Source organism: Crocodylus siamensis, chromosome 5 (assembly GCF_052110815.1).
Source record: "Crocodylus siamensis isolate JL-2025a chromosome 5, ASM5211081v1, whole genome shotgun sequence".
NCBI classification, from domain to species: domain Eukaryota; kingdom Metazoa; phylum Chordata; order Crocodylia; family Crocodylidae; genus Crocodylus; species Crocodylus siamensis.
In genome coordinates this window covers 12,866,735-12,890,815 of record NC_143399.1, presented here as the reverse complement: position 1 = coordinate 12,890,815, position 24,081 = coordinate 12,866,735, and the positions used below count along the sequence as shown (strand labels likewise).

Sequence of the window (24,081 nt, the reverse complement as noted above, 5' to 3'; positions counted from 1 at the left end):
TGTGGTAGGGAAAAAAGTATGAGATGCACAAAACCCAGGATGGGTATTTGTGCATGACCAATTAGATGTGCAAGTGGCTACATTTATGTACAGATGCCCAGGATCCCTAGGGCTAGGGACAGACATTACACATAATGCAGTATAAGTGATCAGAAACAGGTTTAAACCTGTAACAGAACAGATATTCAGTGCACATACACCACTTTGAAGCCAGCTGAAACCAGTTTGAGATAAACCTGGTTGAATGTAGTATCAGACTTAACTGATTTGGGTCAAACTGGTTTATGGAATATCTATCCCAGACCCCTTCCTGGTTTAAATTAAATCAGAGTCCTCCAGAATCCCAGATGCTTTGCAACCCTGGGTAGGGCTCTGCTCTCTGCTCCATCCCAGCAGGGCTGGCCGCTCCCCTCTGCTCTCTGGCTGCAGCTCTGGCAGAGACTGCAGGTACAGCAGTGTCTGCCTGGGCTTCCTCCTGCTTTTCTTCTCCCCAACACCACTCCCTGCTCAACCAGGGATTCCCCCATCCCCTCTGCCTTACACAGACACCTTTCAACATTAGGTAGCAGACCACAGGCTGGCTATGGTCCATGCTGTGGGAAATCGGACTAAGGCAGACAGGACAGGGGTTTTTGGAGCTAATCAACAGGTAGCTGGTAATTTTCCTTCATTCCTGCTTTGGAAAAAGTTGTTTAAGAAGAGTGTGAACTAATGAGAGAAACTGCTGTTTTGTTTGAAGGGCTGATAAATGCTAACAACTCCCTGTGTAACTCCCTGCTGTGCAACTCAAAGCTCCATTATAAACAGCTCAGAGGGGAACCCCTTCCTAATCAGAGCATTCTGGCCATGCCCCCCTCAGCTCAGCACTATGGAAGGAAAGGGAGGGCCACTCTAGTGCCCCCCAGCTTCTACCCTGAACCACTGCAGGCATGTGCCTGTATTTCCTCAGTCCAGAGTGGATGTCTGTATTGTTACAAACTGGTTCAGCCTAGCCAGGTTAAACTAACCTGCAAAGATTGAATCAATTCAGGCACAGGCTTTCTGAATGTTTGTCCCTGGCCCATATGTGTATGTGCAACTTTAGTTGTTTTCAGCCTCCTGAAATGTTGGGTACATGGAGCCATGTACTTTACAAACATAGCAGTAGACTGTTCCTACTTCAAAGAGCTTCTATTCAGGGTAGGCAAGGCAGAAAGAGGGAGAGGGGAAGGGGAAAGAGATGTGCAGGGACAGGGGAGTGGAGGTGACTTGTCCAAGGTGTCACAGCACGTGAGCAGTAGAGCCAGGAATAGAATCCAACTCTCTCAAGTCCATGGACTGTGTTCTCTCATCATGTGCCTAACTTACAAAATCCATATAATGCATATGTGAGGTCCACACACAAGTACATGTGTGTGCATAATTATATTCTGCCACATTGTGCTGCTGAGAGGAGTCTGCAAGCCTCGTGTTCCATTTGCAACTAGAAACAATTACAACTAGTAGTACCGTAAGCAGTGGTTTATAAAGTCAGACCTTGCTACACTATAAGCTGTTTTTTTCGTTTTAACTCAGCCAACAGTACGGTTATGACTGCACAAATTATTTGTGCTTTTTAGTCTAGCAGAGATTGTTTATGCTTGCCTTCAGGAGCAAATGTCAACACTGTGGATTTGGAAAATAGGCTCTCCACACCAGGAGCATGATGCCAACTTGACTATTGGTATTTGAATTTCAAACACTGTCTTTCGAAGCAAGTAGCTCAGCAGGCAAGAGCATTGGTTTAAGGATTTGAATGGACTAACCTAAAATTCTCTTTAGAGACAGTGTATCATTATGCTGTTGCAGTTTACAGCCATTTAATATCACACAGCTGAATGGCTTGTAAAGAAATAGAAATTTAAATCTTTCTGCATGTGGGTGCTTTCTTTCTAATGCAGTACCTGAACAGAATTCACTGTAGGCTTTCCTTTGTCTCACGTGACGTATTAGCCACTCTGAGTTAAATGACGGATACATAATTTGTGGACATATCCTTAAGCAAATATATTGTATCTGTCTGCAGCCAAAAGAAAGATGGAGTTTTGCAGAATCTTGTGACCACGAACTTCAGGGGATAACATTCTTTAAAATATTTATTTTAATAAGTTAAAGTGGAAAAAATTGAAAGCCATCATTCATGCTTTGATCTCCTGAAGTATGAAATCTCAGGAGTTTGCTAGTGCCTAAATTCTCAGTCCTTTAACTGTGGCAAGAAGCAAGATTTAGGAAAATTGTGAGATCAAATAAAATAAGGTCAGATGTGGTGCAGTAGCTGTGCAGTCCATTGGCATGCAGGATATCTGGGTTCAAGCTTTGAGTGCAAGATTTCACCATCAAGGGGAAGGTGTTTTCAGTCCCCAAGGGGACCATGTGTCAAGAGAGTCTACTGTTTAGTGTCCTAGTCTAGGACGTGGCAGTCCTAGCTTCAAGTTCCTACTTGCCAATAGGCTCCTAGTTAGGTCCAGGTCCTAGTTAGGTGTTCAGTACTCAGTGCTTTTTATGATCTAGGCCTTAGCTGCTTTGTGACTCAGTTCATCACCTGCACAATCAGTATAATAGCCTTCCCTGACTCACAGAGGTGGTGTGGCACTCCCGGTGTGCCTAGAAGGCATTCTGAGAATGTCCCTACCTTGCTGGCTTGGAGGAATTTTTTGTAGATAATATTGACTAGTAAAGGTTGATAAATGGACTGCAAAGGACTTCCACCTTGCGTCACAGGATAGATTTAAAGATCCACCTTCCGCTGGAACATTGGTTAAACCCCTACCGGGCTTTATTGGTATTCTCTGTACTAATGTCCAGGGAAGAAATCACTTGAAGGTGCCCTCCCTGTGGATCTGATTCACTGATGATAACCTTAATATTTGAACGCATGAAGTTGCTTCAGCTTGATGTACAAGATCCCTAGCTTGACCTTTGAGTGCTCCTGACCTCTGATATCTTAGTGCTAAGCTTGCTATTTGCAGTCTGCTTTAGTGCTTATTAAAAAATGGTGCACCTTTTAGAGTGCCAGAGTACCTGGCTAGGTGAGCAGTGTTGGGCTGGTGGCAGATACACAGCTGAATGACAGCACTCCGCAGTGGAGTATTTGCAGAGTGTGCAGTATTTGCAATAATTCTTTTCAAGTCCTCTTTAGCCGTCGTTTTCAACCTGTGGTCTGCAGGCCCCTGAGGGTCCACAGACTATGTCTCAAGGGTCAATGAAAGACAATTATGATCAATCAAAGTATGTGAATGCTCGTAATTATGAGTCAAAGGGGTCTGCACTTCCATTAAAAATTTTTAGGGGCCTGCAAATTTATAAAAGGTTGAATATCACTGTTCATTAGCACCCAGAACTAAATAATGCCAAGAGTAGAGTTTGTGATGTGGAACTGAGTGATTTATTTAATAGATTTCATAGACATTAGGGCTGGAAGGGACCTCGGAAGATCATCAAGTCCAGCCCCCTGCCCCAGGGGCAGGAAGTCAGCTGGGGTCATAGGATCTCAGCAAGATAAGCATCCAATTTACTCTTGAAGGTGTTCAATGTAGGTGCTTGACCCACCTCCGCTGGCAGACTGTTCCAGACCTTGGGGGCTCGGACAGTAAAGAAATTCTTCCTTATGTCCAGCCTGAAACGGTCTTGCAGGAGTTTGTGACCGTTCGACCTCGTCATCCCTTGGGGCGCTCTGGTGAACAAACGTTCCCCCATATCATGTATCATAATGTACTATCTTGGCTGATCCCACTTGTGCTGGTGGATGTTCACCCACCATGGGCTGCAAGGCTGGGCTGCAGTGGCCCTAAGTCCTGCTGACTCCCACTGGGAAGCCAGCATTTTATTTTTAATAAGGTTTTTTTTTTTTTTTTTTTTTTGATTTTGCAGATTTTACAGACAATGCCTGATTTCATAGTTCCTTCAAAATCCACAACATCGTGAATTAAGTAGGTCCCTATAGATGCCCCATATGTGACTTAACTTCACATCACACAGGAAGTTGACAGCAGGGAACTGAATTTAGGCTTCCAGAAGGGGTCTCCAGCAGACCTTCTTCCCCTTGGCTTGACATATGCCCACTTTACAGACAAAGAAAGAGGCACATAGAAGAGACGTGACTGCCCCAAGCTCGCATGCAGTCTTTGTAGAGCTCTTCTGAGTCCTAGTCTGATGTAGTAGCCCCAATGCCATCCTGCTTCAAAGTCTGTGGAACACAGAGTATTAACATTTCCATTTTTCCTTATGGTTATAACTGTTGTCCACTGGGTACAGAGATAACTGGATATCTTTTGTTTTGAGTAAGTAATTGATGTTTGGAACGTAATCTTCTGTTTGTAGAGCGTTGCACTGAGAATGCTCTCCGAGTACTTGAAATGTTTAGTTTACAACCCAAACTTTAAAAACCCATATGTTGGCTTGGAGGTGCTGTAATCAGCCATCAATATATGGTGACTCCTTCCAGACTCCAAGGAGAATTCCAGATCCTTCTGGTCTTGCAAAAAATTACCTGAAGGCCACAGTCAGAGGAATGATTGCAGCTAATGTGTGCCATTTAATCTCATATGCTTAGGAAGTCTTGTTAACCAGGCAGGCTATCAAGAACCAGTTTTAATTAGCATTTGTTTTTTTTAGATAATGTGCACAGTTTATTTTGGCAAGAGTTCATTAAATGTGAAAACCCCATAATTAAGATGCTAAACCTGCAATATTTTGTTTGCTGCAGTATTTTTTTGCTAAATGGCATAAATTCTGCGGTATTTATTGCTCCAGAGATAATTGCAATAGGAAACGGAAATTTCTTTCTCTGTGTTTTATTTCTGCTGTTGTTAACCTGTTGCCTTCAGCATACTGATAGCCTTTGAGTGTATCTGAGTAATCACAAAATCAAAGATGAAGTAGTGGAAATAACGCATACAATTATGAACCTCCATGTTCTACCTAGGTGTGCCACAGTCCCTCACCCTCCTATCAGTATGAAAAATATATTTTGTTTCTGTTGTGCTCATCACTTGGAAATATTAAGCCCATCCCAGAATCATTTAAAACAATGAGTGGTTCCATATAAACCTGATATTTCTCTTCTATTGTGCTGTAAGACCAGCCAATTATTTTTGAGGACATTGCAGTTTAGTTTAAGTTACTTCTGAGGTGCCGTAGTTAACAGTGTTGTTCATTTTAGTGTGCTAAGTATCTGCCATCTACTGTGAGCAGAACCAGCAGAAAGGGCTGTCACAGCAGGACTTGGAAGTAGATGGTGGGTCAGAAGAATCCCTGAACATCATTTCCTTTTTCCCTGCTGTGCCCACTAGACTTTAACTAACAGCAACTGCAAAATTAACTGGCTGAGGGTGTGTGTGCGCGTTCTAAATTATTCTATTAAGGGCTCTAAATGTTGGGATTGGAAGACCCAGAGTCAGGATGCTAAAGTGAGCCATAAAACAGCATGGGAGCTCATCCTCTGGCCCTTTAAACTTCTACCAGGGCTCCCATAAGAGCCTGGATTGTAAGGCACTGTAAAACTAAATGCATAAAGCAGTCCCTGTTTTCTTTTGTTTTTATCATGTGGGTAGTTAGGAAGGAAGATTTAAAAAAAAAAAGTTCAACGCGTTTGCTAGTGAAGATTAAAATTCTGCAAAACTCTTGACACCAGTGGCGGCCGAGGAAGGAACGTGGAGATGCTGGGACACCGTAGACTTTATTTTTTTGTGGGTCCTATAAACATCCTTTGGTGTTTATAGGAACTGAAGAATGGGATGACTTGCTCAATTCCAGCTCAGTGAGACACTGCATAATGCACATGGCCCATCTCTAAATAGGGCATTACCGGATTACTTCAGTTAGTCAAAGTTAGTCAAAGTTTAGTGCATCAAGCCTCCTCTCCTTGTTCACATGCGGCTATATCACCCTCTCTCTATGCCTGAAGAAGGGTGTTTGTGTCCAAAAGCTTGTAAAAAACAAGTTTTCCAACTATTTAGTTGGTTTAATAAAAGATACCACATTTACCCAAAGAACCTTGTCTGCCTGTGGCTATATCGGGTATTGCTTCCACAAACTGGGGAGAGTATTTTTCCTAAATGTGGAATATTTGCTGGAACTGATGGAGTAGCTGCTCACTTACCCTTATATATTTTGGGAGATTACTTTATTCCACACTCTTGTATGAAAATAGTTCTAATGCTTGTATTCACTGCACTAGCTGAGGCTAGATTGTGACAGAGCTGCTGGCTTTGGGGCCACCATGTAGCTCCGTTGCTTTAGGGAGATCAGGTTGCACCAGTCTTGAGGCATGCAGAGGGAACAGTCATGATTGCTCTCCCAAGAATAGGTATTCTGATTGTCCCTGATGCTTGTGACGGGACCAGTGGGAAGCTTCCTTTCCACCCCCTTCCACTGGGCTTCAAGCACATGGAGCTTCCTGGTGTCACCCTCCAAATCATCACAGCTACAGCACGTATTCCAATCTGCCGGCAATTGCGGGTTGTTGCATATTGCACCCAGGCAATCTGGCCTTTTCCAAGACCGAGATCTCGTATTTAGCAGTGAGCAAAGTGAACAAGGAAGAGAATCTTGTTTAGTTCAATATTAACTGCTAGATTAAAGTTGAGAGAACTTTGCCCACTGCAGACAGGCTCAAGGGCCTATGTGTAGAAAACAAATTGGATGAGCATCCGGGTGGGAAGCTGACTCCTATCTACCATTCAGTGCAGTAGAACTCTTCATGAGTAGATAGGAGAGCAAACTCTCTGATAAGAAAGGGCCTTTACTAAGCTGAGCAGTTGGCTGGAGAAACAGTAAATTGATTCTAGTGTTACTTCTCTGATGGTGTACATGCTAATTAGCATCTGCAATTGCTGGAGGGGAGGCCAGTGCCTATCAGGACTCCATGGGGGTATAACTTGCCCTTCCTAAGCAATAAATCTATATTCGTTAAACTGTGCATGTCTGAGTGTTTGTGGAGTCAAAAAATGTGTCTGCAAATTCATGTGACATTAATAAGGCTCCATTAATGCATCATCATAAGGCCAGCTGCCCCTGCTCAAGCAGGCATCATTATAAATATTCAAAAAATGTAGAGAAACTAGGACGGTGTCCTTTGAGCAGCGAGGGGAGGAAGTAGAGAAAGGACCTCGCTGATGTGTACAAAACCCTGAAGGAAATGGAACTGATGCTACAAGACTACTTGAACTCGTACCAAATATTTGAACAAGGGGCCACGGACTTGCGCTTGAAAAGGTCACCAAAATAATGTAGGCATTGTTTCTTTACTAGCAGAGAGAAATAACTAAAATTGCAGTTGGCCAGAGAGTAGTAGCAATTTTTAAATGAACAACATGTATTATCCCCAGAAAATAGTATAATCTATTTGTATCTTCCTTTTTTCCTTAAGTATATTTTAGTGTTTAAACCAGATGGTGGAAATAGCCAAGCTTTCATCTTAAAGTCCCTTCTTCACTGCTTTTTTTTCACTGTACACTAGAGATGGTCCAAGACAATAAACTCCTGTATTCTAAATAGAGCAGCTGCTAACAAGGTATTGGGGCTGAGAAAAAAAGAAGTTTTTGTATGCACTACCTAGGGAAACTGCCCAAAAGAATCATCTACTGCGGTCATCCATGGTCAACATAATGGTTCTTATCATAGCATCCTAGCATCTTCATGCCCTTATATTTATATATTCATTTGTTTCCACTGTAGAATCAATTAACTTGTCTGCAAAGCACCATAGGCTTTTCCAGCATTGCATAAATAATAAATATTAAATATGCTATATACTCCATCCCATTTATCTGTCTAAATAGGGGAGGAGTAGGGAGACAAAGGCTCAATGAAATGACAAGGTGGAACCCTGAAGCAAGTGATAGCAGAGGAGCCACTTACAAGATAATGGGTTAATAACTATGACAGAATGTGCCATATCTGTATCAAGTTCAGTGCCTTTGTAGATATAGCTGGGAAAATTGTACAAGATGCGGTTTGCTCAATCATGAGAAAAGAAGGGAATGAAAATGAGAGATAAAAGCAGCATGAATTCAGCATAGGAAGGAATGGGCTCAAACATGTAACAGTATGAAGAGTGTTAGATTGCAGGAAAAGCCACATTTTAGAGAATTTAGCCATGAAGGGGCCAGGATAAAAAAAGAAATGAGGAACAGTCCCTCTTAAGGCGGGATTGTTCAGACACCTGGCATTAAGAGAATATATTAATAATACACAAACTAATGTAACAAGAATATAGAGTCAGGTCAGGCTGCAAGGGAAAAAAGGGGTGGGGGTGGCAGAAAATTAACATAAGTGAAAAGGGGAAAGAAATTTTTAGAAATCCAGACTATCAGTTGTATAGGATGTGACTAATGTTGAGACAAATGACTTGTGTACTAAAATCCTTTTAAAACATTTCTATAGCAAGGTAAGGGATTGAACCAGTCAGTCCGTGGCAACATTCACATTGACATCACTGAGGCCAGAATTTCATCCCGGAGGACTGAACAATTAGAATGTATTATTAATAGTACTTTTTAGAGGTGCACTGATATATAGGTCCATATTGTACTGGCACCAATAAAAGGAAAATTGACATTATCAGCCAGGGATGCACTTGAGGCAGATGGTGGTGATGCTGGGGGGAGGGGGGGGCTATGAGGTAGGCTACAGCCACCCCATGATTTGCCATATCCCCCCCTCCCAGTGCAGGTGCCACCCATTCCTCCCCTGCTCGCCCCAAGCACAGCCAGAGCCCAGCCTCCCCTACCAGGAAGAGGCAGATGCAGCCCCTGGCTCCAGCTTACAGCTGGCAGCCTGCTCTTGCCCCAAGCACAAATCCAGGGGCATATGCCCCCATGCCTCCCCCAGGGGTGTGCCCAGTGGTGAGCACTGCCCTGCCCTGCCCACACATATGAACCGCCCACAGCTCCGTCCCACACCCCAACCCACCCTAGCTGGGCAGCACCTGCCCCTGCCCCTGCCCTAGCTCCAAACTGCCGGCCTGCATATTGGCAATTGGATTGGTATCAACTGATATGGCTGGTTAAGAATCATCCATCAGTATCAGCACCCCTAGTAGTTTTGCCATCTTCAGATCCCAAAAGTATGCTAGGCAGACCAGGTACAAAAAACTGTTAATTTTTTATTAAAGAGCAGGTAGGGGCAAGGTTGAACCTTTGCAAATCAATCAGTCTGGGTAATGTAATGTAATAGGGGTAATGTGCCTGGGCAATAGGGCACAAGAAGTAAAATCTACAACTCCGTGGTGAGTCACCAACACAAGAGGTAAAGGCCTCATCTATACTTGGATTTTCAGGTGTGATGTTAGAGTAGGGGTCAGCAACATTTTTGGACAGTGTCAAAAAACCCCTCAACCTTGACTTGTAAGATGTTGGCGTGCCAGGGGTGGATGGCACGGCCTCGTGATGGCCTGATCCTTGTTGTGGCAGTGCAGCCCCAGCCCCTTCCCTGCTTTCTGCTCTGAGGGGACATCCATTCACCGCTAGCAGTTAGCCCAGCCGGGCTCCACGGATCCCGGTGCAGCTGCTTGCGGCCTCCCTGTTGCCTGCTGCAAGCAGCCTGGGCTCCAGTGCCAGAGCCTAGAGCCTGTGCTGGCTGTGGCATGCCAAGCAAAGTGGCTTCACATGCCACACACTGCCACGTGTGCTGGGGGTTGTCGACCTCTGTGTTACATTGACTTAACTTGCACAATCTAATTAATGTAATCTAAAACTGTAGCTAAGAAAGAGCAACTGTACTTTTCATGTCTCAGCTGATCACAGTAAAACCTTAGGAAGGATGAAGCATGTTAAACTACGTCTATATTGGCATTAAGTAGGGTTCATAACTAAGTTAAGTGAGATTGATTGAGCTAACTTGATTGAAAAAGAGGCCCTTTCTTCCGTGTCTGGACAAAGATAGGGAATTTTGCCTTTAGGGACTTAGTTTACATAGATATTGTCTCTCATACACAAAAAAGGAGAAAACCACTAAAGAGTGGAGACTACAGAAAAATAAATTTACTGTCAGTCAAATCAAATCAAATGGAGTAAAGTAAAATAAAGGCTAAGCAGAGTGATTCTAGTAGTTGTTTTGAAAAAGAACCTCTATCTGAATAAAATAACGGAGATTAAATCACTGAAGATACGGAACTAATGAAACCACGTGCTACAATCAGCATAGGTTTAAAGACTAACTCTTGCTAAGAAAATGTGTTGCTTTTTAAACTAATATGTTTTGGCAGAAGATAACAAAATTATTGGCATGCATTTAGATTTTAGGAAAGCACTTTATATTGTCTTTCATGAAATCTACTTGATAAATTAGTTTAGCGAGGCTTGTGATGTGAGATCTGCCCAAAAGGCTACAAACAAAAGCAGAATGATAGATAGCAAGGGACTGCATTCAGGCAAGATATCTAATGGGGCTTACAAGGAGGGATATTAGGTCCAGTCTTATTTAACCTCTTCATTAATGAGCTGGGAAAAGAAGTAAGCTGGAAGCTAATGACATGTTCAGACTGAGAAGATTTGCAGATAGGCAAGTTCAGAGAAAGCAAGGAGCATGGGCAAAAATAACACAACGAGACTGCGCTTGAAAGCATGCAAGCTGATGCGCCTTAGGAAAATTAATGAGAAATACCCATTCAAGGCTGAAATAATAGACCTACGTGTGTAAATTGTTTGCAGTGATGTATACCAGTGAGAAAAATAAATACAAATTGGGCCCGTATAGGAGTAACATATACTGGGAGGAGGATCTTGAGAACTCCATCACTTCGGGACATTTAATTGATAGACCAAAGAACATCTTATATTAGATACTGGGAAATATCCTCCTAAATTGCAGGTGGACGGACAAGACGACATGACTGGTCTCTAAGGTCTGTGTTTCTCTGAAGCAGCTAGACAAATAGTTTGGCCTGGATTTGTTATGCCATAAAGCTCAACAAAAATGTAAACCAGAAGATGAATCATCCAGATCACTGATTAATGACAAAAGGAATGAAAGGAGGAGGAAGAAAAGCCAAGCTTCGCACATGCAAGTTGCCAGTTCTCCTGACTGACTTTTTCACAGAGGGCTTTTTCATTTGTGATCTGTGCTGTCTGTTGTGCTTCTGAACTGACAAGCATTGTAATGTGACATCTGAAGGATTTGGGAAGCTGCAGAACAACATGGGGGGGAAAATGCACTGAACTTGGGATGAAAAATAGAGACTGAAACAGCATAACAATATTTTGGGGCATTTCATTAGGGATGAATTTGAAGGACTGTAGGATTTTCTGCAAAACAGGTGCATCATTAAATTAGACTTATTTTAGAGAAGGCTTGAATGATATCTACATTTTTGGTGTGAGAGAGGAATTAAGGATAAAATGAAATAATAGTTCAGAGCGATTGTTGGTTCAGGCTGAACATCAAAGAACTCAAAGAAATTATTTTTAGTTGCAGATGGTTGGAGAGAGAATCAAGATCCTCTTTTTCTCTGCTGAGGAGCCTCATGTGCTAATGAACATGCTGGTTTCATAGATCCAAGAGACAACAGCTAGTGCTTCGTCCACTTTGTACTTCCACAACCCCTTTCATCAGAGGATTGCAAAGTGTTTATTCAGATAGGACTAGTCTGCAGAGTAACAGAAAGAGCTTCTGCTTCAGGTACACTCCTATTAATATGAACAAACTAAAATATTACCATAGACTGATGAACCACAGGTATTCATGAGCACAAGTTTAACCACTTTTTACCCCAGATTTTCCCAGAAAGGAAATAACTTTTATTTTGGGAATATCCGTCTAATTTACAGCTGCTCATACTATTCCTTAAGAAAAATGATCTGAATAAATAATATAATCTCTTTTTCATTTGGCGAGTTTTTAGGGACTGGTTTTTGTTTTTGCAAATATGCCAATGATTTGCATGTATTTGGCACATGGTCTAGGCAAGTGCAATTCAACCTATAAGGAGTCTGTGAACTGTTCATTTTTTGTTACTAATAAGGTGGGATTGATTGCTTAAGGTATATGATATTGCTTTCATTCTCTGGAGAACTTAGAATTATTGATGTAGTATTTAAATTGGGGTAGTTCCCACAGTGTTATACCCAAAGGAGAGGAAGACACAGTCCCTGCCTTAAAGAATGTAAATCCTAAAAGAAGAGTAACTAATTGCTTTTTAGAAATAGTGAATATAGGACAGGGACGATTGGTCTTTGCGCATGAAACTTGTATATTGATATAGGAATTTGAATAAAGAAAGCAGATTTCTCAAACTTCTATGTGGCTTTGAACCTGCATGGGCTACAAACACATGCTACCCTAACAAATAAAGGTTAGTGGACACTGTTTTCGCAGGATAAGATTAGTTTAATATATTTTCTGTACCTACCACTACCTTCCTTTCTTGTGTTGAGCACCAGTGCCCATGGGGTATGTTCTCTCCATCCCGTTGTTACAGATCTGCATCCTTGCATCCTGCGTCCTGCTGCTCACCTGGGCTGAGGACTTGGGTTCTTAGAAATGGTGACTCTGTTTTCTAATAAAATACTACAGACATGTATATACCATATATTTAGGTAGGATTTTATACATACCGTGTAGATTTAGGTGGGATTTTAAACTGGCTGAAATATTCCATTCCTTTGCACTAAATCTACCTTCACAATTTTCTTATTTTTATCCTTTTATCATAATTCGGGAACAATCATTTTCAAAGTAGAAAAGACAGAACAGGAAGAATAACATTTCTGAGTGTTTTGTAGCGGGATGAAAATGTTACGTCTTGTGAGAATATACAATGTTTTCTTTGGTTTCATAGCTGCTATGGGAAAATGTAATAAACATTTGTAAAACATGTGCTATTTTCCAGTATGTGACGACTACATATCTGTTAGGCATGTGAATATAGCGAGGTGCCTTTCCTCTGTCTTATATTTGATGTTAACTTCTTGTATTCAGGTACCATCTGTATATAGACACCAGTTTGCTTCTTCAGTTTATATGAATGCCAACCTTTCATTGGTTCATGTAGAATCACCGCAGTACTAACCCCTACACAGTGCACCATAATTTTGTTCATATATAGATTGTGCAGTAAACCTGGTGTAACTAAGTAATCCATCAGGGACCTCTGTTGTATGTGCTGAATGTTGCAGTTCATTTACTCGAGCAATTGATACTAAAAGCAAAATACTTTTCTTTCAACAAATATTTGATAGAGCAATCTTTTAAATAGAGTACTGCATTTTGCAAATGTGTATTACTAAACAGAAAGCAGGTTTATTAGCAAATGTACATGCGCAATAAGGACATTGAAAGCGAAACAGAATTTTAAAAAGCAGATTGTAAATTCTTTTGCTGCAATTTAAAAAGTAGCATCTAATAGATGGGAAATGGGAAGCAACTTCCCTTTCCAACGTAGTTGTCAACCGTGCACATCCTCTGAAGCATCTGGGGTCTTGACCCGTGTCCAAGACGGTCTGCTGAACTGGATGGACTGCTGGTCTGATGTGATTTGGCAATTCCTATGTCTTAGTTTCTAAAAGTATCAATACATACTAGCTTATCTACTTAATAAAGGTCATGAAGTGTTGATATTTTGAATCTCATTGTCTATTCCATTTGCCTTTCAGCTGAGTACCTACTGAATGCCCTCGTCTGTTCAAACCAGTGTCAAACTGACAAGCCTGAGTTGTCCTGCTGCTGAATTATGCAGACATCTACATTTTGATTTGCTTATCCGTGATAGGAAATCATAGGTGCTCTGGCCAAGGGAGTCTTGATGCTTTTGCAATTGGATACACTTTATATTGCTAAACTGAAGACTGTGTGAAATCAATTGGGAGGAAAAAAAATCAATGCGAGGGGTTTTTTTTCAGGATGAAAAGGCAAGATAGCCACACAATTAAGCACTGGAACACATTTTCCACACTCTTCCTGTCATGTTCTCCTGATTCTGTGCCTTGGCTGTTCATCAGAAATAATTAAACTCTCTCCCATGGGCAACAATTACTTGCTTAAAATATTATGAGTAAAAGGAATGCATTTATAATTACCTACCCTTTTTGAAGGTGAAAATAGAAATTACCCTTTGATAAAATAGAAGAGGGAGTTCCTGACTATACCAGAACATTGCACCATATGACATTATGAATTATATTTCATGTCAAAAACGTGATGATAACACCTAACATTCTCAGCCAGCCCTCTGGTTTATATTGACTTTGAAGAACCACTTGGAAGGTTTCAATTTGAGAGTGGTTACCAAGGTTGAACTCCAGCTCATTCAATAAGAGATGTGTATTTAGTCAAATCTGCATATGGCATGACATTTTTAAGTAGTCAGAATTATGTAGAGAGCAAGCACAATTTGTATGTATCAAATAAGCCTCTTTGTCAGAAATCCTACTCCTTCCCTTTTTATGCTAAGAGTTTTCTTTGTTCCTTTTGACCATTGCTCACTAGGGAATTTGAGCCTGGAAGTGTTTTATGTTTCAGAAGAGTATTTTTTCCCCCAGATTTGCTTACTGATCCATCCTTGGTAAGACCTTATAGTGAATGTGATAGGAAGGTTATGAAAAATAAAATATTCATCAGGAAATCAGCCTCAAAAATGGGTACTGGTTAAAATTCTAATTTCTTCAACCTTGACATAATTTTGCCTTTCATTTAATAACGCCATATACACATTTGTGAGCCGATTTACTTCGTAAACTTGCACGTATTCCAATTATTCATGCTGCTTGGTCTTGCCTGCCTTATAGCATCAAATAACCTGACAGCGGTAAAAATGACAAGCTTAGGATTGCAACAGATTGACTGAATTTAAGTCTTTTACTCAGAAAAGGTCTAAGAATTGCAATTAATTACTTTCAAAACAATGACTTATTTACCTTATGGTGTGTCTCTGAATTTGAGCTTGATTTTCATCTTACGTTGGTATATTAAGACTGCACAGTATCCAGTATTTTGAAAAAAATTGCATGGGGCAATTCTACAACACCCCCCCCCCAACAAACCCAGGGCTGATGGGGGTATATGAGCTGTGAGTTACTATGATGGTAGTGAGAAAGAGTACCTGGAAGGGGTTTGGGAAAGGTAAGAATGTGTGGGCTGAGTTAAATAGAAACAGGTATAGAGATCAAAGGGTTGCCAGGAAAGGAGTGTGAAAGCCTGCTGAAGTTAATGCAAGGCTTCCTATTGACTTCAACAGACCAAGGAGTAGGTCTTTCACCTTTTACCCAGGGAGAAAGCGTCAAGGGGAAGGTTTGGTGCAGCATGGCTAAGCTAGATTGCCCTCGACCATTTTTTTTCACCTCCGGGAAGAGAATTAGAGCCTCGTTTTTTTGCCTACCTTCCACTTAAACAGCTAATGGGGCCTGAGATTGGACCAGACTAGCTGTTAATACTCCTGAAGAGGGGAGCCCTTTAAAACGCAATATGTAGGTATTTAAACATTGTAATCAAGTTACCTGTCAGATATCATTTTGAACAGATTGAGATTTTAAGGCTTTAAGGCTAAATGCAGACATTGAGGGAGGTTAGACTGTGTTACAAATGGCCACCCAATCTATCCTAGTTTGCCCCAGTGCGGACCTTACACTTAGACTTGGTTTGGGTGATCAGAAAACAGTTTAAACCCATAACAGTACAGAAGTTCAGAGCACATAGATCAGTCTAAAAATGGCAGAATCTGGTCTAAGATTGAGCTGGATTTATGTATGCTCAAATTTAATTGATCTAGGTTAGACTGGTGCGTTGAACTTCTGTACAGCTACCTGTGCAGCCCCAGGGCTGGGAAAGTCCAACCACTGGCCCCAGTGCTAGGGCTATGCTTTTCCTACCTGGCACTCAGATGTTTTTAGCACCCTGGACCCTGGCCTCCCACTACGGACCCGCCAGCCACCACCCTGAACCCCAGATCCTGCAAACCACTCCAGATGCTACTGGTTTTATCGGTGTTCACCACTGCTGGAAACCCTGTGGAGGGGCAGGAGTGATGTGGGTGTAGGTTCACCAGCAGGAGGCTAAAAATAGCCCCTGGTCCTCTGCGAACTCCCCCCTCCCGACCCCACATGCTTCCCTATTCCCATCAAACCCTCCCAGACCCCAGCAACCCCTTGTGGATCATGTCTATCATTCAATCCCTCCTGCAGATCACAACTGCCCCACATCCCCCCATGGATCACACCTGCCCCCCATCCACCCAGTCACTTCCACAGATCCTGCTTGCCCCCCTGCTCCTCCTGTGGATCCCCAGGTCCTGCCAGCCTGCTCTCCCCCTTCTCCCAACCCCTCCCCCATTAGTCCTCACCATCCCACCTTACCTTAAATTAGGTGGCCATTTTTAATGCTATTTAACCTCCCTCTAACTCCCTTGAATGTCTGTACTTAGCCAAAAACTAAGGCATTTTCTCTACTCTTCAAATAATTTTGCAGCTCTCCCCACTCTCCACCTTTCAACCTCTCCATCTTTCAATATTTTTTTTAATGTTGGACCCTAGTACTATATGAAACACTCCTGTGTTGAGGTCACAGATAACATGAGAGATGCAACTACCTCCCAGTTCCAGCTCACTTACTCCACTTTTGAGTATTCAAGAATTGCATTATCCATTTTGGTTATAGCATTGTTCTGAGAGCTTATGCTATTTGTCCAGTATAAGGCCTAAATCCTTTTCAGAGTCACTCCTTTCCAGTGTCGGCCACCTATTTTATAGGTGTAGCCTGGGTTCCTCGTAGCTAAAAGTATAACTTTGCATTTAGCTGTTTTGGGACGTATTTTGTTGAATGGGCTCAGCTCATTGAGGATTCCAGGTCTGTTTCTATGACTGTGCTGTCATCTTCATCTCTGCTTTCTTCCGTCGTCTTCATTGTTTAGCACTCTGCCACTGTCATGTTTTTCATAAGCCATACGGCTGCTGTGATGAAAATTGTGCTTTTCAAGATAAATTTAGAGTGCCGTTCCATTCTGAAGCGTTGTTCTCAAACTAGTGTTGGGGAATTGTACACATAATGATTCTTAGTCATTCCAGAACAAATGTGCTCAGTTAACAACTGCCAGACTTGCAAACTTATACTGCACTCTGAAAGTCAAACTGAGTTCTTTTGAGTCCGTAGTGCTGGTCCAATTGAATGGTATTTCAGGTTAGAAAATGTACAGGTCTCAGAGTAGCTATCACATGATACTAGCATATGTGATTATATTGCACCCATAGTATTGGAGTGCAGGTTGATTCTTAGCGAACAATTCAATCAAGCATTTGCATGATAGGATGGAAAATCCTTTTATAGCCTGGAGGGCTTTACAGTGCTAACAGGAATAGAAATTAATGTATCCTTATTTTTCTTAGCAACATAAATGAATGCCATAATTCAGCATACACACAGGAACATGTACTGGAGATGGCAATGCTCTAATCACTGCTGAATATAGGCACATTCCAGGTTAGGTTCCACCTTTAGGCACAGCCAGAGCAGAATGCTATATCAATCGCATCAGCTAGGTGATGTTGTACCTTAAAGGCTGCAAACAGAAGCACATTTATCCTGGGAAAAGTGTGAGTGTACAGACCTCTATATCCATTGCTCCAGCATAAATCCTAAGAAAGTTTCTGGGTTAAAATGTAATAACAATTTATCCTGGGGTATTGCAAAGTATGTCTTTACAGTTTCCCCACACTTGCATCATTGAATCAATGGCAGAAAAGCACGTCAGTTACTCACTAAACCCTGATTATACGGGCAATATGTGTACAAGCTAAGGCCTGAATATTTTTGTTTTGGGAAAAAACATAGGCATAATTTATCTAGGAACAAGTGCAGTGTCTGCTCCTAGCTAAAGAAACTGTTATGAACCACAATTTCCTGGTTCCTTTCACTGTGTTGTGGGTTGAGAAGTGTGTAGTAATATTGTCTAGAGTACCTCAATAGTAAATTATAACAACCCCCTCTCCAAACACACACACACACCCTCTCTACACAGGTGCACCCCCCCACATGTGTGCACACACACATGCATATCCCTCTCTCACGCACATGTGCACACACACATGCATACATACACACTCCTCTATGCACACAAATACATAAATATACCCCTCTCTAAGGATGTAAAAACACACACACCCTCTATTAGTGCGTGCACATATACACCCGCATACGCACCCCTGTATGCATATGTGCACGGACACACACTCTTCCTCTCTACACACGCACACACCACCTCCGGTCTACACATGTACATACACACACTGCCCCAGGGATATAAAGCTGGGTTTGACTCCAGCATGAAGAAGCAGCCATAAATAATCTAGCATCATACGTCTGCAAGATGTACTTTTCAAATTCTGCAGTTCAGTACTTTGTCCAATAACTTCGGCTTCAAGTGATATAACTGCAGTGGTTATACTCATTTTATTCAGGAAAAAAAAATGATGCTGAAAACTTTTGGGTACTTCAGCTTGCTCATCAATGGCTGCAGCCAAGAGAAGCTTGTCAGGTTGGTAGTGTGTGCCGTAATCATAAAAGTCAAGGATAAGCTGCATCACAAAACTACCAGCAATTCAGCATGTCTTCAAAGACTCTACACTGCTTACACACTAAATAAAAGAACCTCAGACTTCTTGGCACGGCACATTTCCCTGCGTGGAGCTTTGTGGCTAGACAAGAGGTTCCTGAATTAGCTTGAGTGTCTACACCAGATAGATGTTGTGTGGGGCAGCATTGTCAAGTGACACCTGCCACTAGAACTCATTCATTGTTCATTAGTTAACATATTTATGGAAATCAATACTATAGTTGAACTAGAGGCAACATCTCTGTCAGAATCCTTATTTCCAGTTACTGATAACATTTGAAATTCTATTTTGAAAGCATATCAGGCATTTTTGTATATTAAGGTTCTTATAACTGCCATAGGATGAGATTTTCAAAGGGGGTTGTTTTCATTGCCCCTCTGAAATTTTGTACATGCATACAAACGCAGTGTTTGTTAAATGGCAGTGTGCATATCATATCGTATGCTTGGAAAAACCTGCAAATGGGTTACATAGACCAGTTGTTTATCCCCAGTTAGAGAGTGCATTCAGACTAGATTCTTAAAGTATGGAAAAGGACATTATAGGAATTATATGCATACGTGGATTTAGGAGAGTACGAGAGGTGCAAAATGCATGGGCTTGAAGAAAAAGATAGAACACGCTTTCGAGTCCGCATGTGCAGAAAGGCTAGACAGCTCCTTTGTAGTCTCCATCTGCCTCCTATGTAGGATTTTGGTGGCCAATGGTTCCTTGTAGGTGTGGTCCCATTGACAGTAATTATCGGTGCCTAGCTGCTTACTTGTGGAGGTTGGACCGTGACTATTTTACCACTCACATAGCTATCCTTTGCCTCTGGGTGTGGAGAGGAAAACAGCTACCATTAAATGCAGAAGCTTTAAGGGCATGGTCTCCTTTTGGTCTGTGCATTTAATTCTGGGTAGGAAAACTCTGTGTATCTACTGAATGGAGAATGGACCCTGTAAGGTGGAGAGGCAGAGGAGATGGACAGATAAGAAGTTGGGGTATGCCTAGTTCGGCATTTCATATTCACTCGTGGTGGGTGCTGGGATGTTTGGTGCCCATGCCAATAAAAGGAGCACAGCGAGAGACACGAGATGGACACAGGAGTGTTCTTTGTTCGGTTCCAAGTCTCAGCTAATGCAGAATATCATCACTTCTGAGAGGCCCCACCTACCATACATCAGAATTCGCTGGAGCTTTGTCTATTCCATGCATGTCAGTCAGGCTTCTTAAGGGGCTATTATTAGAGAGGTTACCTGCAGGCAGCCAAGGAATAAGAAAATAATTATATTTTTTTATTGCATGCGGTTTCACCGTGGCTCCATTTGATTTCATTCAAATCTCCCAATTGAATAACTGAAGGGATATCAAAGGGCAGTTTTTGAAATATATGCACGCAATTGTAAAGCCATCTTTCTTAGTTGGAAATCATTATTATCCTTTAGACGGGAGATTTATTTTCTTTCTTGACCGTGTTGTCTTTCACAACAGGAGACAGTGATTGCCAAGTCTGCATAAAATCTTGCTCACAGTCAGTAGAGACAGCATTCTTTTAAGTGCCGCTGCTAGCAAAAGAAAAATCTTGCTGGTTCATGAAGACTTACTTGAAAGTGTAATAGTAAAACTACGGCTTGGGGTAAAATGTCTCTTTTGATAAATCTGCCCCCAAAAAGGCCCAAACTAATGACTTCCCAGATGGAAAGCATGCTGGGAAATACAATGGTTTGTTTGCTACTAGTTTGTGTATCAATCTGATGAAAAAACATAAATAGTTTTCTTTGCAGACAGGGCCTTGGGAATGGAAATTGGGAAATAATTTACTAGTTGTGGTGTATGTGTGAATGTGCATTTATGGCTGATGGCACATGTTAAATCAGCCTTGGAATCAGTCACCCGCCATAAACTTTCCCCATCCTAATACACAAAGAAATGTGTGCATATCCCAGCAGAAAGGAGATTTTGAATTAGCTTTAACCATGCAGCGTCTCAGTTTCGCTCATGATAATGGCAAAGGGGATGAATATACAGACAATGTATAATATGCTGCTTGATGCACAATAAGTGATTGAAATGTAGCGCAAGTGAAGTATTTCATTTTCTTGCCCTTTTATATGTAACAAAAACATGCGGAGAGCAAAGAGTGTCACCTGCTCATTTTTTCCGAGGGAGCATTGCTTGGGCATCAGCTTTGCTATATCCACTTGTAAAATATAGGTTCTTTCATTACCCAGGTTTTTTCATTATAATCTCAACCGAGTGTCTTTCTCTCTTAAGTTCATTGCTTTTGAACTGCCTTAAGTTACAACTGAATAGTATGATAAAGACAATGTATTAACCAATCAACCATGATTTTACTAATCTATCCATATTATTATTTATATAGCATTTTTTGCAAGCATCAAGGCTGGTTTACACCCAATGGGGCAGACACTTCCTTAATCACATAAGAAATCCCTATTTAAGCGAGCCGTCTCATTGAATTCAGTGAGACGGCTCACAAGAGTAAAATTTGTGATGCCAAGCCATTGGAAAGCATACATTTGGGAAATGTTGCATTGCAACAGGAGCGCAGCCACCTTTTGGGTGAAAAACAGCAACTGCTTTTTGCAGCCGGAAAAGGTTCAATCTGCTTCTCAAACCAAAGTGTGAACGATCCCATTTCACTAGCTCAGGTTGTAAAGTGCCTGCAGCCTCCACTCAATTCCATAATGCATTGATTCCTCAAAATCAATTGAGTGTTTATGAATTAGTCATTTGGTTGCCCACTACATCTGTGCAAATTACATACTTCCTCCTCAGTGGTGATATTTAATGCTTGGTCTGCAAAGCAAATGTCTATGATTGGTTGATAGTAAGCCCAGGGCATTTAGAATTGGCTTAGATAGAAAAGAGGAGGTTATTTTCTGTGGGGGTAAGGAATTTCTTTGGTCATATGTGGGCATCACCAGGAATGCATGTGAGAAATGGACTTAAGTGCATTTTAATAATAATATTGTGAGAAGATGTTCAAAATCATAGATCATTGTTGTCAGTTTCTTAATAAAAGGTGTGTTAGCATTAACAATGTTTTGAGCGTGGTGCTGGAAAAAGCATGGATACAGAAAATCTCCAGAGAGTTAGGGTGGGGATCTCAAAACCACCTAAATGACCCCAGGGTACAAGTCCTATTGATTTTTCAATTTGACTCTTGCTCCCAAGGGCAAGTCTATGCCATGTCTAGCTGCCATGTCTTAACTATCAAGTGGTTAGTCTGACTGTTGAGGGGATAAGCCCTGTTCATTCACTCCATGTGTATCAACTTCAGAAATGAAGTATTGAGGACTTTGTGGGTGCAGACAGAAGTGACAATTTTTGTCCAATCTGGCCCCAGAAAGCACTCTACAGCCATGACTTAACATGGCTGCAGAGTGCTTTAAAAGGGCCTGATCCCATAACAGGCCTCCATCAGAAGTTGGACTGCTTTAATTCATTTGTGTCTGCATATGCCAGGAGGAGGGGGCAGGGAGAGGAGAGGGAGCTTGTTCTGGGGGTTGTCCAGCCAGTGCAGGAGCATGGGTAACGTGGATTGAAACCTCCCAGTCTACCCACTCACCCACTCCAGCACAGGAAGGGTAAACCCTAGAATGGACCTTCCTCCTCTGGCTTCTCTCCCTCCCAGCCTGAGATATCACTGGGGGCCAACACAGGGGAGGAGGCTGCAGAGACACAGCCTCTCTCCCTGGATCAACTCCAAATTGGAGTTCAATCCTCCACCCTCCCAACCCAAAAGCTAATGTCTCTCGGATCAGGAGAAATGATCTAACTCGTGGCACTTTCTGTGAAGCGCCACAAGTTAGATCAGGGAGCTGCACTTCTGTCTGAACCCTGTGGGTGCATCCCTGGTACTACACTTAAGATGTGGATGTATCTTGGGGCTCCCACCAGTGCATCCTCTATGCCTCTGTTTGAGAATTGATGTGCACAGCATGGGAGTGAGAGCAAGCAAGTAGGGATTGTTTTCTTGATGGTGCAACTAAGCCCACTGTCCTAGTGGTGTAGGCATGCCTGGAGTCACTTTAGCACTTTTGAAAATACCTTCTAGCCTGAAAGGGAAAGGTTCAGAAAAAAAAAAAAACAGATTTGCTGGGAAACATGTGTTGTGCATTAGTCATTGGCTGAAACCCCATTATCAAAAGTGTTGTAAATAGAAGAAAAAGGTAGTTGTTGCTCCAAAGAATTTTTACAGTTCAAGGCGAAGAGAGTGGAGGGTGATACCTTAGTATTGACACTGTTGTCGCAGTAAGCTTATAGTGTTAGCTTGTTATTGATGAAGAGAAATAGTTAGCCACATTAGTCTGAAGTCAGGCAGAAGGTGGGATGGATTTGCACCTAAGTGACCCTTCCCCTCTTCTGCCCTCTGCACCTGCATGGTAATGGAAAGTATAAAAGCAGCATCCTATCACCAGTATGCTGGAATGGTGGGATCTCCCATACTGGTTCAGATTTTTCAGCTCTGAGAAATGGTATAATCTAGTTGATGTGGAATGGGACCATGGGCTAGGAACCCTGAATTCAATCCCATCTACCCATTGTCTGACTGTAGATGTCAGTCTGCTACATTCCCCCCAGCTGTAAAACAGGATGATGATGACTCCTGTGTGCTCAGAGGATTCCTTAGTTAATACGTGAATAGCACTTTGAAGTCATAAATTGCTATACAAGCACTAAATATTATTCATGAAGGCCAGAATCCTGCTGTGGCCAATCCCTGGTGTTCTGGAAAAAGACACATCTCCAGCCACAATTCATCTAACCATATACAGGACAGCCTGGGGAAAGTCTTCCTGGCTCCTGTCGCTTTGTGCCCTGCAGCATGAAATGTAATTACCAGTACTTTATTCCACTCTCATCTCCCATGGGTGCTTTGTCTCCTATCCCCTGCCCTTGGCAGATATTGTTGATCAAAAAAAATCCAGCATTTTTATAAAATCCAGTCCCATCTTATGACTTGATGGCCTCCTGTGATAAGAGATTCTTTAGGCTGGCTGTATGATGTGTAAAGAAGAACTTACTTCTATTTGTTCCATATTTACCAGCTATTATCAACCAACTCCCTTGCACTTGTGTTATGCGGCATTGTGAAAAGGGAGGGATTGGTCAATTTTCACTAAACTACCCTGCACTGAGTACACGATATTTAATTTTCCTGTTTTATCAGAGAGAGAAAGATCTTTCTTTCGTTATGTATCTAATCAATTCCTAAGCTTTCCAGGACTATTCACGTTACTGAACTTTACTGGATTGCAAAGAAGAAGGTAAAAAAGCCTAGAGTAGTTCCTGAAATAAGACTTTAAAGAAGAAGAAAGAAATCTAGGGCTGCTCATTTGGATATGTTGCTTCGTGCCTAAATAAATTAGAATCAAAATTGTCCAGTTAAGGAAGTGCAGGCTTCCACTGTCTTTGCTGCATAAGATCTTCAGGCTATGTTTATGGAGTTTGAAAATAATGTTTCTGGTAATAAATGGCAGAAATATTCTGTTTTCTGCATCAGCAGATATGAGGA

The 24,081-nt window shown here is 41.8% G+C and overlaps 1 protein-coding gene across 1 annotated transcript in view; it reads left to right on the top strand.

Annotated features, from left to right (window-relative positions):
* The window catches only part of DAB1 (DAB adaptor protein 1), a 774,457-nt gene that overhangs the window by 203,229 nt on the left and 547,147 nt on the right, over positions 1-24,081 (top strand). The window lies entirely within an intron of this gene.